This window comes from Macrobrachium nipponense, chromosome 40 (assembly GCF_015104395.2).
Source record: "Macrobrachium nipponense isolate FS-2020 chromosome 40, ASM1510439v2, whole genome shotgun sequence".
NCBI lineage: Eukaryota > Metazoa > Arthropoda > Malacostraca > Decapoda > Palaemonidae > Macrobrachium > Macrobrachium nipponense.
In genome coordinates this window covers 36,437,163-36,444,662 of record NC_061101.1, presented here as the reverse complement: position 1 = coordinate 36,444,662, position 7,500 = coordinate 36,437,163, and the positions used below count along the sequence as shown (strand labels likewise).

At 48.7% G+C, this 7,500-nt stretch overlaps 1 protein-coding gene across 3 annotated transcripts in view; it reads right to left on the bottom strand.

The window, feature by feature from the left end:
- LOC135212084 (WSCD family member AGAP003962-like) overlaps nt 1–7,500 on the bottom strand; it is an 885,772-nt gene that overhangs the window by 303,813 nt on the left and 574,459 nt on the right. The gene's annotated exons all lie outside the window — the stretch shown is intronic.

The window sequence follows — 7,500 nt, the reverse complement described above, 5'->3', positions numbered from 1 at the left end:
CCCATGATAGCATCCCATCCTTCCCTCCTATCCGTACAGAAAGAAATCCTATCCACCGATCCTTTGTTTCCTCTCCCTCTCCTGCCCTCCGGCGTGCCCTCGTGGCGGCCTTGCCTAAGACCGTCTCCCCTCACCTGAGCGCAGTCTCTCTCCATAATGTCTAAGTGCTAACCGTTTATAACTAGCAGTCATAGCCAAATGTGTAATTCCTATAAGACTTATTGCTACGTCCATTAGTAGAAATAATCTGTATAAGTCAAATAGTGCAGTGTAAGAAATTGCTAGTGGATTAGCGTATCTGTGCATATTAACTAGTCTTTAATTGTCGTAAATTTCCCTTTCAGGGACGAGAGTACATTTGCTGAGCTTCCACGTAATCTGGTTACGAACCGGATATTGTACACATTCCACTCCATAACAAGCCCCTTGCAGCTTCAAGCTCCAGCGGTTAGCCACGGTTAACCAGAAAATTTATGTATCCGTTGTGCCTTCTTAATTGTAAATAGAAGTAAATACATTATTGCGGTATTCAGTGTCTATATGCCGGCTGGCGACCTCCCACTTCCCTTAATTATAATTAAAATTAGGATATACGTTTGCTAAAATTAATAAGTACTTATGTGCCAAAGGCAGCGTAAAACTCTTAAAACTGGCTGACCGAAGCCAAGATTCGCTAAGATAGTTGGTTAATACCTTTGTTTTAAAGTAAATATTCCCCTTTCTATCTTTGGTGACTGAGACGAACCTTAACTTCATTTTGAGTAAATTATATTATAACTGGAGGAGTTGGAAATCGGTGGTGGAAGCCAAAAACAGCCAAGAAAACTTTAATATTTCGTTAAAATCTCTCGTAAGTGTTAACAAGGAATTTGCATCAATAATAAATAACAGGGCAGATAGGAATCAAATTACCCGCTAACGTTCGTAATCATAACGCAAAACGATCACTGTGTTTAACGTTCATTTTTACATCCTAAAGTGTAAAGTGAGTGCGTTGGTGTGAAATAGTGTCGTTTAAAATCCCGCGGAAAGTGTATGTGTGTGTGCACGCACGCTGCTAGCTCGCAGGGCAGCCAACCGTCACGTGTTTAAACGACTTTCCATAACGAGTTACAATATCGTTCATAAATAGTAACGGAAATCGTTCGTGTTAGGTTTGTTTTCTTATTGTATTTAATGTAAATATATTGTGGGATTTCAAAGTAATTATGATTTAAGATTTTTTTTTTCTTTTACGGGACTTAGTTTTGCACAGTTGTAAACAGAGGGTAAACCTGGGAAAGTCTAGCCCCACACACACGTAAACGTAACCCCGAGCGGAGACACGGGTGTTTTGTTTTGTTTGTTTGTGTTTTCTCTTTCGAGCTCCGACTTACGTGTTTATGTTAATAGGGCAAACTTTTTTAGAGTAAGGAGAAGGTAAATAACGGTATATGCTTTGTTACTTTGTAATTTTTTTTTTTTCTCTTTCTCACTTAAGTGTGATAGACATGTGTAAATGGTTGGGAAAGGAATAATTCCTGTGCGGTGGTGCTAGATCGTTCAGGTTAAGTTTCATATCATTATAATGTGTGGATCTTTCTAAACTATTGGGAGAACATAATTCATTATTTTAAGTGAAGGGATTAGTTATTGGGGATAATCATCTCTAGTGAAGCAAAATTAATTAGCGTTTCATTGATTGCCAGCTAAACCAAAATAGCAGTTCCTACGCAATCTTAACTTACGCTTAACCCCCCCCCCCCCCCCCCCCCCCCCCCCCCCCCCGGGGCAATTTAAAGTTGTGTTATTTTAGACGTTTGTTTACCTTTGGAGTTTTTATTGCTCCTTTAAACAGACAGCCACAACTACAAACCCTAATTTTAATAGCTAGCCTAGGGGATCATCCATCGCTTTGATTCCTGCCGTAGGTCTATTATTCTAGCTAGCCTAGGGGATCATCCATCGCTTTGATTCCTGCCGTAGGTCTATTATTCTAGCTAGCCTAGGGGATCATCCATCGCTTTGATTCCTGCCGTAGGCCCATTTTTCCTAGCTAACTTTCAGGATCACCCATCTTGGTGAACCCTGTTTATGGCTTAGTGCCATATAGCTTACAGGTACACCTCCTGCTGTGTATTCCTGTCATTTGCGCACCTCGACAGTGTAGTCTTTTCCAGGTACAATTATTGGTCGTGGTGCCACTTTGCACGCTTTTCTGTATCCCCCCTTCCTGCTGCCAGACTTCTGCTTTGGCCAGAGTGTCTTTCCCCTTCCGTGCAATTGCTTGCATGGCCAACACCCCCCTTACAAATTATTGTTGAGGGTGATCCAGTAGTCATTTCAAGGAAATTAGCAAAATGCCCACCACTGAGATCCAGGCTATAATGGAATTGGGAAAGAGGCTCGGATATGATGGAACAGAATTGCAAGAAATTTTGTCCGAGAAACCAGGCTGAAGCCAGGGATCGAAGGCAAGAGGAGAGAGAAAGAGAGAAGGAACGGCAGGAGCATGAATTAAGGAAGCAGGAGCATGAATTAAAGATGCAGGACAAAGCCATTGAATTAGCCCAGCTCCAATCCTCACAAGCACCACCTAATGGTACTCCGCTACCGGGGCCCGGCTCTCCATCCTTGCCTGTCCATACTCTCATTCCTCAGTGGGACGATAAGGATCCCGTAAGGTGGCTACACGAAGTGGAGTCAGTGTTCCAGACATGTGCGTGGCAGGGGAGATGAAGGCCCTATTCTGGCCAAGCATATGCAGGGAAAAGGGAAGGCTGCTCATTCTGCCTTACCCGTTGATCGACAAGGAGATTTCGGGGCTGTCCGGAAGGCCGTGATAGAGGCTTACAAGCTGAGCCTGAACATTGGCGCCGTCAGTGGCGTGGGCAAGTTAAGCCCTCCACGCAACCTTGGCTGACTGGGCTTTTCAGAAGGATAGGCTCTATCACCCTCTGGCTTGGGGCTGCGAAGTGCACTACCCATCGAGGACCTCCACGAGCTTGTCAAAATTGAGGATTTCCATAGGCATGCCCCACCAGAGCTCTCTCTCTATATTACCGAGAAGAAGCCAACAACCTTTAGGGCTTGTTGCGAGTATGCCGATGAATACGAACTCGTCCGGCATAACTCAGGGTCCCAGCGCACTGCGCCACCCCCTGCCACTGCTCTGGCTGGCAAGTCTAAGCCCAAGCAAAAACCATCTTCTTCCGCCAAGTGCAACCTCGGTGGCAAATCCAACCACACTGACGCAGACTGCCCGACAAATCAGTCAACACCAGCGGCTGCCCCTTCGGATACGAGCCCTCAGTCCAAACACAAGGGTAAAGGGCCAAAAAGGAGTTTTGCCAAAGCATACTGTGAGGTTTGCAAGGTCTACGGCCACACTAAGAACTACTCGCAGTGCCCTAGCCGAACCTCAGCTCAAAACCCAGTTGTCCTCATCCATCGCTACTCAGGGCGATCACGGGGGCGGCCTGCAGTGGGGAGATCACCGTAGCCCCACTTGAAGGAGGTACCCCTCCACAGTTGGTCCGAGCATTCGAGGATCCAGGTTCAGATGTTTCCCTAATCTTGTGGCACCAGGTACCCGCTGGCGCCCAAGTCCGGCAGGATGAGCGTATGACTGTCCGGTGGATTGAGAGAGTCACCAGGGACCTCCCCACGGTCCGTGTGGAGAGTGACGATGCCCCAGCTCAGCCAAGAGTGCAGGCTTGGAGTCACGATTGACCTTAGGCCGTGAGGGCTATGACCTGCTCCTGGGTAGGGACCTCCGGAGGGAGGAGTGCAGCGTGTTGCCCTTAAGGTGCATGACAGCAGCTGAGCCTGAGCCGAGCCTGACCCGAACCTTTGGATATAGCACCTGTAGAAGGTGACAAGTGGCTTGCTGGCATTGACCTGGGAGAATTAACCTGGCTAAAGGAGGAGGATCAAGAGCCCTCGTCTCCCAGCCATGAGTCCGAGCCTCGTACACAAGACCCTACTGTGCTGCTTAACACCTCCGTGATAGCTCTCCACCAAGCACCAGCTCAGGGGACCCAGGAGGCACCAGTGAGGCTCCCGTCACCCCAGCCACCCCTAAGGAGCGGGACCGAGCTCATCCGTTACCAACAGTTGGATGAGACCCTTAACCCTTATCGGGAGGCAGCCTATTCCTGGATTGAGCAAGCAGAAATAGTGAACCTCTCTAAGGAGAACTTCTTGGTGAAGGATGAGGTGCTCCTCAGAGTCACCCGAGGGTGGCCCACGAACCCGCTGAAGTGCTACACGCAAGTAGTTGTTCCCCGTAACCTTAGATTAGCTGTGTTGCGCATGGCCATGAGGGACTGGGAGGACACTTTGGTGTGAAGCGCACTACCCAGCAAGTCCAGCGTCAATTCTTCTGGCCAGGCCTGCCCAAGAGTGTTAAGGCTTATGTAGCCTCCTGTTTGCCCTGCCAGGTCGCTGGGAACCCAAACCAGGTAGTGCCAAGGGCGCCTCTCCAGCCCATCCCTTCAGCGGGCATTCCCTTCCATGATGTCTTGGTAGATTATGTGGGTCCCATGCCACGGAGTAAACGTGGAAATTGTTTACCTACTGACGATGATTGATCGGTTCACTCGATACCTGGAAGCCGTTCCAACCCGAAAAGTGCCAACGCCCGCCATGCCTGTCAGAGGACTGACCCAGTTCTTTTGTAGGTTTGGTTTCCCTGCCACCATTCAGTCGGACAAGGGCTCCCACTTCATGGCAAAGGAGTTTAAGGAGGCGATGGCCTGCCATGGCATTCGCCACCGGACCTCTACAGCCTACCACCCAGAGAGCCAGGGCCTTGTGGAACGCTCCCACCAGACACTGAAGACAGTCTTGACCAAGGTTGGGAGAGCTGGCTCCCCTGACTGGGAGGAAAATTTGCCCTACGCTCTGTTTGCCCTCCGCCAGGCACGTTCAGAAACCAACGGTACAGTCCCTTTGAAGCTGCTATATGCTCACGTTCCCACACGTGGCCCCCTAGATATACTCTACGAGGCTTGGGAAAACCCCACCAAGGCCTCCTGGCTGGAAGAGCTGCCAGACATACAGGCTAAATTACGGGTTGCATGGGATGTTGCCAAAGCTTCAGAGACGGTGGCGCAGAGTAGTATGAAGAGTCGGGTGGATCGGGAGACTCAAGACCGGAGTTTTGAAGTGGGAGACAAGTTTCTGGTTCTCCGCACTGGAGAGCGGAGGCCTCTAAGCACAAGGTTCATGGGCCCCTACAAGATTCTGGAAAAGAAGGGCACATTAAACTATCTAGTGGATTGCGGCACTAGGCTGGGCTAAGTGGCTCCACATCAATCTCCTTAAGCCCTACCCCCAGAGGGGCGAAATGGTGGGGGACAGTCACCAGGTTTTCCTCACCCCAGGAGTAATTCGGAGGTCCTAGCCAATTTTGAACTGATCACTCCTGCACTAGATACGGCGAAGAGAAATGACATCAGGGTAATTACTCCTTCAGCATCCACAGGTCGTGCGGGACACGCTAGGTAGCACCCAGCTCTTGGGCACAAGATTGAATTGCTTGAGGGAACCAGCCCCATTCGGCAAAATTATTACCGGCTTAACCCCCAGCGGGCGGAACGGTGGCGGCACAGGTTAAAAAACTAAACTCGACTGGGTCTCATTGAGGAGAGGTGAGAGCCCTTGGGCATCCCCTGTTAGTCCTGGTGCCAAAGGAGGGGGGTTGGAGGAGACCGACTCTGCATTGACTTTCGCAAGTTGAATGCAGTGACCAAACCGGAATCCTACCCGCTCCCGCGCATCGAGGATTGTTTGGAGAGCCTAGGCGAATTCCCATTCCTAAGTAAGATAAGACCTAGAGAAGGGTTACTGGCAGGTACCATTGGCCAAGGAGTCACGGCCCCTGACTGCATTCATTACACGGGACGGGCTTTACCAGTGTCGGGTGATGCCTTTTGGTCTACGGAACGCACCTAGCTGTTTCCAGAAAACTCATGAACAAGGTGCTAGCAGGGATTCCTAATTGTGTGGTCTACCTAGACGACATTGTCATCTACTCCAAAACGTGGGACGAACACCCTCCAGACCCTAAAGAAGGTGCTGGGTGCACTCCAGAAAGCCAATTTGGTCATCAACCTGAAGAAGTGTACTTTGGGAGTGTCTGAGATCACATACCTGGGCCACCAGGTAGGAGGGGGCAAAATAAGCCAAAGGATGCCAACATTCTTGCTATACAGAATATGCCCTATCCTAAAACTAAGAAGGAAGCCCAACGGTTTCCTGGTGGGGATGTGCAGTACTTTAGGAGATTGTGCCAAAACTTCTCCCAAGTAGCTGCTCCCATCACTGACCTATTCAAGGGGGATAAACCAGTTCCGCTGTACAGAGGAAGTTGTCCGGGAGGCCTACGGACCATCTGGGAGAGGGGTCCTCATGAGTCGCCCGGTGTCTCCCGCACAACCTGATTACTCTCAGCCTTTCTCAATAGCAGTAGACGCCAGCGATGTAGGGGTGGGGGGGGGGGTGCGGTCCTCCTCCAGGAGGAAAACCAGGTGCGTCACCCTGTCTCTATTTCTCAAAGAAAATTGAACCCAGCTCAGACGAGGTATAGTACGATCGAGAAGGAGCTACTTGGCATGGTCTAGCCCTTAAACATTTTTGAATCCTACCATGCTGACCCATAAGTCCCACTGACTGTCCTGACGGACCATAATCCTTTAATCTACCTCACTCAGTTCCGTAACAAGAATAAGAGGCTCATGAGGTGGTGTATGGACCTCCAGGACTACAATTGGAAGGTTGAGCACATCAAGGGCACGGACAATAAGATGGCCGATGTCGGCTCTCATCGGCCATTTAAGTGCCCTATGCACAATGCCATGTATATATAGAACTTAGACTGTAGGTTGTATGAATGTTGTATTGAGCTTGGTGGCCTCCCAGCTTCACGAACTGAGGAGACATCTTGGCCCCATTTTGTTTGTTCATGTATTTACCTCTGTCATTTTGGATGTATTGAGCCTTGGTGGTTTCCCCAGCTTCACAAACCTGAGGAGCCATCTTGGCCCCATTTTTCTTTTATTTATGTTTATTTGTTTTATTTTTGTTCCTCTTATTTTAATATTTTTTTTTTTATTTATGTCATTTGCTTTGTTTTGCTTTAGTTAGCGTCATGCCATTATTTGTTCCTTGCTTAGGTTCCATATGAACTCAATGAAATTGTTTCATTCATGTCGCTGTGCTGGGTCAATGTTGAGTTAAACTAGTAATACATGCCATGTTGTCAAGTTTACTTGCCTCCTTGTAGCCCACTTGTTTTTTTAATTGGCACTTAAAGTTAACCTCGGCAATTTATTTAAGAGATTTTGACCCTAGATGCAGCTTAGCAATTAGTTCATTTGTGGTGAGGCTTGCTAGGTGTGGGGACACAGAGTCGAATGGCTCCAGACCTTGCTTGCAGAGTTCTTGACCCGTTGAAGGACAAAATCTCTGCTAAAATGGGGGGCTGTCAATCGTGATGGTCTCCGCCATTTTAGCATC